This window comes from Thermobia domestica, chromosome 7, assembly GCF_964235325.1.
Source record: "Thermobia domestica chromosome 7, izTheDome1.hap1.1, whole genome shotgun sequence".
In the NCBI taxonomy this organism is placed as follows: Eukaryota; Metazoa; Arthropoda; class Insecta; order Zygentoma; family Lepismatidae; genus Thermobia; species Thermobia domestica.
In genome coordinates this window covers 256,571,152-256,584,166 of record NC_137460.1, presented here as the reverse complement: position 1 = coordinate 256,584,166, position 13,015 = coordinate 256,571,152, and positions in this window count along the sequence as shown.

The window sequence follows — 13,015 nt, the reverse complement described above, 5'->3', positions numbered from 1 at the left end:
ACAAGTATAAAGCTTTTTTGGTACTTTTTTAAATCGAATAATGAAAATTCTAGCCTATCACCGAAAATTCGAAATATAGTGTGCGAATGTCTAACCAATATTTATATTTATTACATACGGTGTTCTTATATTGTATATTGTGCAAATAACTTTTACCTATTATATATAAAAGAAGTCCTGACTTACTGAGCTACGCCCTTACTAAACTCCTTCAGCTACAAACAGAAAAAAGACAAGAAGAAAAAAGAGTGGGTGTTACGATGGTCAAACAAAGACGGACATATTTCAAACTTTTTTGTTTGAGACTTGAGAATTGGTATTTGAAAAGAAACCCTAAGACGTGTTCCAGTTTTTGTAAACAAATATTCCCTCAGAAAGGAAGAGAAATGGGTGGAGGTTTTAATTATTATAATACTATCGCCATATATTAAGATCCCTTTACTTGAGCATTCCTGTCAGCAGCAAAGCTATATGAGACATGTACTTACAGTTTAACGTGGGATCCGAGCCAGAAGAGCACCCGCCGAGAATCAAACCTGAGTTCACACACGAAAGACGTTTACGCTCACCACTTAACCACGAGAGAGCTCTCGAGTAGGGATGGGAAGGACCGAGTTCGAGCGAGTTTCCTTTAAGACTAGACTCGACTCGAAACAGACATCTTTCAGCTCGCTCGAAAAATTTCCTCCAACTCGACTCGAATTCGGGTCGAGTTTCGAGTCGAGTCGAGCCAATTCAAGCTAAATCCAGTGTGTAGTTCCAAGTACTTTCTTCAAGTACGGTACCTACATACACAATATAATTATCAACGATACTAATACTTCTGCTAAAACATTATTATTATTATTATTATTATTATTATTATAACAGCACCGTGAGTAACCATGAAAGGTAGGCGGTTTGTATCTGAATACTGAAAACAAGTTGACTGTCAATCTCGGTTGTCAAGAAGTTTTCAGGAGGCAAGGACATTTGTCACTAGGTTCTGCATTTGCGTTTCAGAGGAGCAAGTATTGGGGCTTCGGCCAAAAATTGTTAAAACTTATCGGGCGCCGGCCAAACATGTTTAAAACTGCTTGGTCCGAGTTTAGGGTTATCAACGGCTCGAGCAACTTGGCTCAGCTCATTAATTAGCGAGCCCAACCGAGAAGTGACCCGAGCTAACAGCTCACTCAACCAAGGTTACTCGAACCGATGGCTTATCCGAGAAGAACCGAATTGAGCTGATTATTGACCCAACAAAGCCAGTTCGAGCCATCTACTCAGCTGATGGACTCGTTTCAACGGGGTTGGCTCGAGCCGATGGTTTACGTGAGCTGAGTCAGTGGCTCATACTAACCAAGCCGACGCGAGCCATAGGCTCAGATGAGCCGAGTCACTGACTTGTCGAAACCGAGCCGATGGCTTATCCCAATCAAGCCGGCTCGAGCAGTTTGCTCAGTTGAACCGAGCCGAGCCGACCTGGGTTCGATTCCCGACGGAGCTCATGTGGTTCGGATTCCACGTTAATCAGTAGGTCCACGTCTCATATAGCCTCACTGCTCAACGGGACGTTAAACTTAAAATCAACTCAACCGATTGACATCACTACAGGGATTGGGCTTCTGCTTGCGCTCAAAAATTGGACCGTGCAAGTCTCAGCCTTCATGGTAAGAACTACATACTTAAATTGGCATATACTTACAGTATTTTGGTGTTCACAACATTTGAGGCTGTCTTTTTATAAAAATCTATTGTCGTCTCATTATCGAAACGAAACGAGACACATTAAATGTACCCTACAAGATTACTAGACGAGATGAACTCCTGTCGTGAGCAACACCAAAATTATTCCACGTTACTTCTTACATTTCTCATCGATTTCGCTTTCCAGTAATCAGGCCATGATTTCAAAACAAGTTAAAACGGGCTGAAGAAGCGAGCCGTTGATCAAACTCTACTCTACCCGAAACTCGACCTTAAAACAGTGAGTTGACTCTGAACTCGACTCAAGAAAATTACATTTGCCTCGACTCAGAACTCGAGTAGAATTCGAGTCGAGTTTTAAATCGACTCGTGCCCATCTCTACTCTCGAGTCTCCCAAGATGACAGACTTGCTCATTAAAGAACTGTTTCAGCGTTTTCTTTTTAGATAATCCCCTTAGAAGAAAAGAGAAAGGGTGGGGGTTGCAATTGTTACAATGATATGACCATATCTGAAAATCCCTACGACTAGGGACACGTTAGGGATATGAGAAGTGCGAGGTTCTGGTGGCAGAGTCCTCAGATTGTAGATGGCTAGTATAGTAGGCTTAAACAAACATGTCTCTTTGGAAATCAAAAAGATTGCCATTTTATACTATTCATTGCACACTGCAGTTTCCGAAATAGTTCTACAGCTCCTGAAGTAGTGTGGAGTATGCAGTATGCCCCAACACCACCATCAACTGTTCGACACTGCAGTGCCACCTAATATCTGCCAGCCCATCCTGACATCTGACGTATTTCCAACTTCAGTTGTTTCTATTAAACTGACATTATTACTGTCTGTCAATCAATCAATCAATCAGTCTATCTATCTATCTATCTGTCTATCTATCTATCTATCTATCTATCTATCTATTTATCTATCTATTTATTTATTTATTTGTTTATTTATTTATTTATCTATATACAGACAAAACGTATATAGAATCATGGCCAGCATCGATTCCATTGAAAATTGGCCAACTTAGACAGGTGGCCAACTCACACAAAATAAGTGTGATGTTGTATTTCTAGAATAGGATTATAGTAATACTTGATTGTAAAATTTTAATAAGCAATGGCACAACAGCTACTTTTAAATAATATACAGTGTCGGATCCAAGACCGACTTCTGGGGGGGCGGTGGATTGTCATATTGCTACTTAGAGCTACTTTTAAGATCTTCAAACTCTGGAATGGGTTTTATTTATATATAAAATAAGAAATTTTCCTCTTCTGGGGGGGGGGGATTGCCCCGATCGTCCCACCTGAATCCGCCACTGATAATGTATATAGAGTAATCATAACAATATAAAGTACTGCAAAAATTAATACAGTATGTTTAATAATGCACTAGTCTGGTACACTGAATTTTTTGTATTGAAACCATATTAAAACAATCAAACATGAAATAGAAACTATACACAGTTTATTGAAATTGATATTGTAGCACACTGAGTTATTCAGATTGAAAATAAGTTAAGTAAAATTATAAATTGAACATTTTATTTGCAGTTTATATGACTTTTTTTTGGACAGTGAAAAATATTTTCTGTAGATACCTTTTGAAAAAATAGCAAATCATTTATTACACAAATTTATTCATGGTAGTTCATTCTAAACGTATTTCTTTTATTCTTTTTGACACATATGCACATTCTAATTTTGTAGTTAACTACCTCTTGTTAATGAGCTACAAGTGTTTCCCTCGGAGTAAAAGATGTTTTGAGAAGGATGGTAAGGAAATTCATATCACAAAACCTGCGCTACCTTTTGACAAGACGTCAGGTGCCAATACCTTACAATTTGCATGGTTAGCTTTAACCTTGAGAATTTTCCAGGATTACTAAAGCTCGCACTGATGAAAGGAGCCGATATAGCTAATGGTTTCAACAAAACAGATAGAGTAAACAAATACGTACAACAATCTCCTGAATTCCTCTACGTGCTTTTTTAATACACATGCTCCTTCACCACCCCTTTATCAGGGAAGTGTTTTGGTCATTAACCTCTAAGAACAAATAATGGAAACCCATGCTTCTTGTCTCAGTGACAAAAATAGAACGTCTGCCTCTCATATAGGAATATGAAAGAGTTAAGAAAAATAACAAAAGGGTATTTTGCGGGTCCAAGATACGCAGGTAAATTTATTACGAGGGTTGGGGCAAAAGTCATGGCAACTAGTTTTTTTCATGAAGATACCAGTCCGGTTGGAAAATGTGACATATACAGACGAAAGGACAAGGTGTTAACTACATTTGTGAATAATGAATAGCACTGAAATATCGTAATTCACTACTTTATTACGGTAGTATACAGGGCAATATGACCTTCGCGGTGCAAAAGAATGACAACACAGTACGCATACAGTTGACATGACAAACCTGGGCCTAAAAACCCTCAAAGTAGTCCCCTGCTACTTGCACCACTCGCTCCTAACGATGTGGGAGGCGCTGAATACCATCCGCCTCAGCATTTGCCGCACCATGTGTGAATCGGTCACCTGTTCGCGCACAGCATTAGCAATGTCCTCGCGTGTTGCAAACCGCCTACCACGTAGTGGTTCCTTAATCTTTCGAATGATATCAAAGTCACAGGGCGAAATGTCAGGAGAGTACGGTGGGTGCTCCAATTCTTCCCATCCCCAACGTCGCAGTAGCTGCCTTACACACTCTGCTTTATGTGGTTTTGCATTGTCGTGCAGGATTATTGCACTGTCCACAAGATCCGGACGTTTTTCCCGAACGCAACGTCGTACCTGTCGCACCAGGAAGTCCCTGTAGTACTGTGCGGTCACTTTTCTGCCATGTGGAACAAAGTGGCAAACAATGACACCCCTGAGGTCATACGCAACGATCACCATGAATTTGACTAGGGACGGATTCTGACGGAACTTTTGCCTCCTCGGTGATCCAGCATGTCGCCAAATCGCGGACTGACGTTTCAGTTCTGGTTCGTATGCCCTGGCCCAAAATTCATCGCTGGTGATAATTCGAGACAAGAATTGATCGCCGTCCTGTTGCCAGCGTGCAAGGTGGTCGGAGCATATTGCATAGCGCATCCACCTTTGAACTTCCGACATTGCATGCGGTACAATTGGATGCGATTTTGCATAGTTTCAGCTCATTACGCAATATCCTGTGGACGGCGCGTTTGTCGATGCCACTTGCCTCCGCCAACTCCAGTAGCGTCCATCGTCTTCATCCAGGAGCTGCTCGATGACGGCACGTGCCACATCGGTCCGCACACTGACAGGTCGTCCCGAACTTGTTCATCACTGGTTGACACACGTCCTTGCTGAAACTTTCCTACCCACCGTGCTACTGTCCGGTATAGTAGAGCATTATTCCCAAGGGCTTCCACTAATTAACTGTGACATTCCATCGCATTTCTCTCTCGGAGAACGGCTATTTTGATGTAAGCGCGCTGCTCAACACGGGTTACATTCATCTCGCACGACACTCACCAGGTGACTGATTTCACAGCCCTCGCTGTGCTACTACCAGCTATCACAGAGCCATCTATTGTTCTGCATACACACTATGCCTGCAGAACTTCCACACGACACATAGAAGTTTGTGATCCGCTCACATATCTGCAAGAAAAAAAATAGTTGCCATGACTTTTGCCCCAACCCTCGTATTATCATCATATGGTAAACATTGCTTCAATGCGGCCAATTTCCAAGATAGACAGGTGGCCAACTTAGATATTTGGAAAAATCCACAGGTTTTACTGTGGTGGCGATTAGGGGATGTAAGAGAGGGTAGTTGTCCCACTTTCTTCAAGTGACCCCTTAATGGATGTAGTTTCATTTGGAAATGTAAAATTTTTGTATTAGTGGTTCATAGAGAAAAAGGTACCATATAATATCTGCCGTTACATGAGTACGTATTGGTTATTTGTCCTCCCGTGGAGTTAAGGAAGCTACAGAAGTTGCATTTTAATTATGTCGTAGATGTTTGTAGTCAGGGGAAAAGTGGATCTGAAAAGGTAGGGGAACGGTAGGTAGTGGCATGTTGTGACGCAGTTCCAACTGCTTATCTTTGCCAATTTTAATTTTTTTAAGGATTTTTTACATATTTTTTGAGGTGGGGGACATCCGTTCCCCCTCACTTTTTCTCTGCTTGTAGTATTTAGTGTCTTTCATTTTCTAAGAGTAATAACTAGAGGTCTGCGCGGATGCGGATATCCGCATCAAAATGGGTATTTGGAGATATATATCTCTTTTCTGTGCGGATAGCGGAAAGAGTTGCGGATAATGTTTCCTACATTTTTTCTACCTAAAAAAATGCTGTGAATTTTCTGATAATGGTGGAAAGAGCACTAGAAACATTCGTTTTGAATTAAAAGTTTTAAAACCAATTGAGAAATACTAAAATCAAAATACAAGGGTGTTTGAAGCTTGTGTTCAGTGACAGCAAAAGGACAAAAAATGACACGAGAGAGTTGTCCTTTTATTGCTGTTTTCAATATTTTTAGCAGCCGTTTTGTAGGTGAATGACATCTCTGACCTAAGCAGAAAGAAACGACAGGCCCCATCGCTACTCCTCAACTACCGCTATTTGCTGTAAAAAAGAAAAATAACTGCCGCCAAAGCCCCTCTGATAAAGCTGAAAATTTTCAGACCATTCGCCTTGAAGAGGAAGAAATGTCTTCAAATAAAGTTTTTCTAGCCTGAGAGGTCAGGAACCAAAACTCTAATTTAAAACACCGCATCCCCTTCCATAAACTGAAAACTGGTCAGCAGAATTATCTTTGCTTTTTATGGCAAACTGGAGAAGCGCGTAGGTCCCCGAAATAGTAAACAAATTACATCATACTCTCATCTTTCTCTCACCCTCTCTCTTAAAAAAAAGAAAAAGAAGAAATCTTCTTCACTGTTTTCTTTGAAGTACAGCAGATACTGAATACACATTTGCGACCCCACAGATTTCTCTCTTCGGAGAGGTGCCACGGACCTCAATGAACATTCTGAGGGATTGGAGTTTTATAACAGCAATTGTTTCTCTCTCTCTCTTTCTTCTTGTGTGTATGTGTATATGTATGTATGTCCTGGGTGGGCCTCTGGTAAAGAAAGAAAGAACAACCAATGCGTTGTTTCTTCTACCCTAAATGTGTCCAACAATGAGTGGGGGCTGCAAAGAAAAGAAGTAAATTCTAAACTTCCTCCACTGCCCCTTCCCGAAATTAACGGTATAGACTTCCTATTTGTATTCGAAGTTGTTTTCACTTCTAGTTTCACTAAAAGCGTGGTCATGAAAGCTTGAATTGATTTTTAGTTTAACGTCCCGTTCAGCAGCGAGGCTATATAAGACGTGGAGCTACTGATTAACGTAGAATCCGAACCAAATGAGCTCCCGCCGGGAATTGAACCCGGGTCTCCCACGCCAAAGCCGCGTACGCTAACCGCGTAGCCACGAAGGAGCTTGGAAGTGAAAGCATACGTTGTATTGCGTTGTTAGTTTCGTCATTTATTTTTTTTTTAATTTAGTGCAATTACTGGTGCTAGTGTCAGTTCGGGATATGTGGATGTGTTTGCGGTCCTGTGTTTAATATTTATTTCTTAATAACGATTATTTCTATTTCGCATTTGTGTTTAGAACAAATGCCCCTTTTTTATGAGTAATGATGAAGTTTAAAAATTTAGTGACGTGCTCTAAAATTAGTCGATTTAGGGGATATGACCTACGTGACATTATTTTGGTCCGATATCTGCATTTGAATATCTTGGGTAAGCACATAAATCGTTCATTAATTTCCAATTTGTATCTGCACGGTTTATATTGCATTTTATTTATTGTATTTGGTATTTGATCACGAGGAAATTGGTATAATATAATGTTTCGTTTGATTCAGAAAACTACGTGTATTATAGAATATGTAAGTTATATATATTTGCTACCTCATTATCTGCGGATGCAGGTGCGGATAGAGATGTTGCGGATGCGGGTGCGGATAGAGATGCTGTGGATGCGGATGCGATATTTTGTATCCGCGCAGACCTCTAGTAATAACATACATTTAATGGCATTGTAGAATTAAAAATATAAGTTTTTCATTAATCCCGTTTCAATAAATAAATAAATAAAACTTTTGGAAAACAAGCCTCATTACTATAATTAATATTATCCCTTCTATTTATTTGTTTTCAAAATTTGTTAGTAAGTAATCTGATCACAAAATTTTCCAGACATGATTTTAAGATGTTCATGAGGAAGGAATTAAATCTCTTCTTACACCTTCGTAGTTTAAGAGTAGGCCTACAAAGGGCTATCTACTTGCGTTGCTCTTGTCAATCTACCTCAAAAATATGAAATGCAATATACGGTATTTTAAGTGAAAAAGATAGTATCCTGCTAGTTATACTCAGAGCCGTAGCTAAGGGGGGGCCAGCGGGGCGCCCGCCCCGGGCGCTGATAGCAAGGGGGCGCCGAACGAGCAAGGAGAAAGAAAAAGTGGTGTTGGACATGAGTAAAATACGAGTCGCCCCCAGAAAGTATTGGCGCCCTATTAGATCAATATTGCTGTCGGTTATCAATGAAATACGCAGATTTCTTAAAAATTTTCTTGCTCGCTTCGCTCGCAATCCAAGAGTTTAAATAAGTCACAACCAGTTTTTACTTATTACTTAAAGAGTTTATTATAGATGATTTCTTAATGATATGTGGTATACAAGGTCCCGAGTAATGACTTATAGTATATGCAGGATAGTGGCGTATTTACGATTTTGTTTCAGGAAGGGGCTTTGCTAACTTTCTAGGGGGCCTTTGCCTGAAAATGTGAAAATTCTGCAAGATATTTCATATACTTTACTATAGTAAGTAAGATTTGGGGGGGGGGGGTTAAGCCCCGAAGCCCCCTTAAATACGCCACTGATGCAGGAGCATTTTTAAAATCAGAAACGATCAAAGTCAGCGTTTTAACAGTGATGAGTTTGCTTAGTTCAAAACGTTTTTTTTTAATCTACCCAATCGAATTAATCACGACGCACAGTGGGGCCAAAGCACTGAATTCTTGGCAAAAATAAGAATTCGCAATATGAAGCAGAAAATTGAAAGAAAACAAATTAGTTTGGTGTGTGCAGTGGCTACAATAATGTTATTTGGACATTATTTCATCAAAAGCATAGAGTTTTACATCATAAAATGAAATAGGTCTATTCCTTATATTCGCGCCTAAATTATATAACAGATTATGTGATTGGCATAAAGAAACGCGTGGGCAATATGCTTTCATTTGGCAATTTATCATTGGCTTATATTCTTAAGTATGAAAGGAAAAAGTGTACTTATTCATTTTACAACTGAAGAGTAATAAAATTGAAGAAACGTTCTTGCTTCTCAAAATTATTTCAAAGTTGTGGAGGATTCGTTATGACAATGAAGATGCAAGGACGCTTCAATACATAAAAATTATCTCATCACAAGTTCTCGATATGAATATATTATCACATATATTAAAAATATTATGATTTACAAGCATCAGTAACCTGTCCAGGTCGTTTTATATATTGCATCGTGCATTACGTGAGCTCATTTCAGGGCTTGATTGGAACATTCTCAGCTGGAGCGAGCGGAGGCTCATTACAGTTGATTCCAATGTCACTTCTGTGCACGCATCACAAAAAACACAATACTAAATTGATCAACACCATTTTTAATATGGTTCTACGTTATGGTCCATAGATTGTTTAGCATTGGCGTTTCAAAATGTCACCACCATTAATCAAATATATTTGACTAGAGTTTAGTTCTGTTGGTGAATGCCAGAGAAGTATGACTAGATGTTGGAAACAAGATGGGTCCTGGAGGCGAAACCCCCAACGAGGTCTGGGGCCAAAATTCTCAGAATCGACCTATATTCAACTTCGTCACTGCGTGCATGGGGATCACACGTCTAATAATCTAACACTTACTCTCACATTCATCCCAGCTAAATTCAAAAGCAGCATTGCATCCATAATGCGGTTTTCTTCAAACATTTTCATGTGCTATACTTCCCAAAAGTGCGAATATGTGCAGGTTTTCTATTTGGATACAGTAAGAACAATGTTTCCGCTACGACATATTAAAAAATCACAAACTTATTATGCCATATTTTCTACTAAAATGCTATTCTATCGTTTGACCATAGTTTATATGCTTTCAGTATCAAAGCATTTTCCAAATATGATATTAAGTAGGAGATTATCATAGGGATATGATAATGATATTAGCATCATTGCAAATATGATTATTGACTACACATCACATCAACATTCTAAATATACAAAACGATACATACATGTCGGTCGTGTCACCATGTTTACCAGCCACTGAATATCTACACGCAATGTAGGAATAGTCGCATTCAAAGTGAATTTCCTATCTTCTGTCGCTAAGCAGCGCCTCTCCGGCTTCGGCGGATAACCACATATACACGTCCCATGAGTTCATTGTAAACTGCTATCACTTCTTTTCCTGTACACTATCTTATGTGTACACTATTAAGCTTTCATTATAATAAATCATATCGAGTCAATCTTTTACTTCATTTTTCGAGTTTTTGTTCAGAATTGCCGCTCAGAATATATATAATGATTGGTAAGTTGAGTGTAGGGGGGCGCCGAATTCTGCCTCGCTCCGGGCGCCGAAATCTCTAGCTACGGCTCTGGTTATACTAGAGGTGCCCACAAAGGGGGGCTATGACGCTAACTACGTCATTGAAATATTTGGGGAGTTAAAAATCTATATAAATATGTTTGAGAGTGTGTAAAAATTAATCGAAAAGATTTTTTTTATGGAAGAACACCTACGGATAGACAATTGAGGGGGGTGCGTCATGGACATGAGGGGGGGGCACCACTGGTTATACAATCTTTCGTCAAATAAAGAATCAGAAACAACCAGGAAAACGTAAAATTGATCTCGTACTTCCCTCGTACTTTTAACGTCCAATCGCCGCCGTTATATACAAGGGTGGACTGGCTATGCAATAAGGGCGCGGTCACATACTCTGGGAGGGCGCCGTTCATCCGATGCTTTCGCTTGTATGGAACACCCCGTCCTAATAAAAGAAAGTGCCGGGAGGCTTCCCCCGGAAAATTAGTACACAAAAAACAACAAAAGATTAAGTAGCTATTGCAGTTAATCACGATAGAATTATACAAATTCAATATTTTGATAAACAAACAAAGAGACTTTTACTAAATATATTAGGCCTATATAAATCTGCACATTTTAACTGAGACTACAAAAATCACACCAGTTGTTTAAATTCTTCGGCTACATTTGTTAACAGCCTAGTTATAACAAGATTTGAGTTAAGTTTGGGGTTTATGCTATTTTTCATACTTCCTTCCTTTTAAAGCTATGTTCATCATAGCATTAACTTATTTTTCATCTATTTTTAAAACCGTTGATAAAAAGTATACATGAAACATTTACTACAAATTAACAAAAGTAAATTTAGAATTATATACCTACCTAGTGAAAAAAGAAATTCAAAAACAAAACTGGAAAATGAAAGTAGTCACTGCTTTATGCTTGAAGGAGCCTTCGCATCTCCTTGCTTTTCTTACATTTTGTCAATAATAAGATTGTTGTCTATTTTGGTCAGAATGTCTCTTTCTCAGTTCATCAAGAACAATGATTCCAGATGTTCATCTGTAAGTCTTGAACGGAGTCTTGTTTTTATGTATCTGAGCTTTGAAAATGCTCGCTCACAGGGCACTTGTATTGCCGGTAATGTAAGGAGATACTTATAAACTTTGAATAATACTGTGTAGAGTCTTGAGTACATATTGTACTGCAGAATCATATCAAAGGCGCACTTAAAGCAAGAATTGCACTTCACTCCATCACATTTTATAGACCTTAAATCCACAATATCGTCAGTCGGTGCATATATACGTCAGACACGTAGCCAGGATTTCGTAATAGGGGGGGGGGTCCGAGACATGAAATATTGTGGTTATCACACCAGAGTTCGATTATTCTAAACTATTTTACTGGTAACATATATTGGTTCGTTTAGTCAGGATTTCGTGATGGGCGGAGGGGGGGGGGAGTTTGATATGAAATATTGTGGTTATCACACCAGGGGCTTGATCAATTTAAACTATTTTACTAGCAACATATATTGGTTTGTTAAGACTTTCAAATTAGGACATATTAGCAAGGGCGCCGATTTCTCTGTAAATTTCGGGGGGTCCATTCAGATGCAGAAGGCATATATGAGGATTTTAAGACAAATTGCATTCAAATATGCCAATATATTGTATATTTATAAATACAAAAAGGGGGCCCACATGACCCTTGGGGAGCCGGACCCCTCGGCCCCCCAGGATCGGCGCCCATGCATGTTAGTAAGTATTTCAGTAACAAACTATAAAGTTATCTCGAATAAAAGGATATTTATAAAAATATATTTTTTAAAAATTGCAATATCTATGTTCCTTCTTCTGTTCATCCAAATATGACAATTTTCCTTTCATTATGACCTCAACTATTAAAAAAAAGTACGTATCCAATAATGTCTTCTAAAATATTTTATATCTGCGTTCCTTTCTCTGTTGAATCAAATATTAACAGGACTTGCTTTCCATATAACTTTTTTGTTTTTGTTATTCCGTCAATTACTGTCTGTTCCAAATGACAAGTTAAAGGAGCAGTAGAAAACAGTTTCTGAAATAACATGTTTAATAGTACAGGGAAGCGATGATAAAAAATTATTTTTATATTTAGCTTTATTTTTATCTTTATTTTTAATGCTGATTCTTCCTATTTCTTGTTTCTTTTTGTTTCGTCTTCCTTATTTTTTTATTTCTGGTCTCGAAGGGGGGGGGGGTCCGGACCCCCCGGACCCACCCCTTGGCTACGTGCCTGTATACGTAAAATAATTCTATCTACTATAATATAAATGCCATTATGTATGAGTATGTTCCACTTCTCCTCCTAGACGGTTCAACATTTTGAGCAATCTTGGCATAAATATTCTTTGGTACCAGGTAATCAACACTGACGGAGTTAGCAACCCCAAACTCTCCCCTTTGCAGAGGGGGAGGGGGTGGAAACTTGAACCCAATGCTATTTAAATGGGGGTTATAACAGTAGGAATGGTTTTAATGGTATAACGTAAGAACGAGAAAAATAATTTGGAAACATATTTGGAAACATTTGGAACGAAATTTTGGAAACATATAGGTTATAGTGTGACATAAAACAGCCTTGGTATATAACACCCCTAACGGCGGGAGTGGGAGGGAGAGGCATGTAAAAATGATCCAAAATGACCGAGATTAGAGTC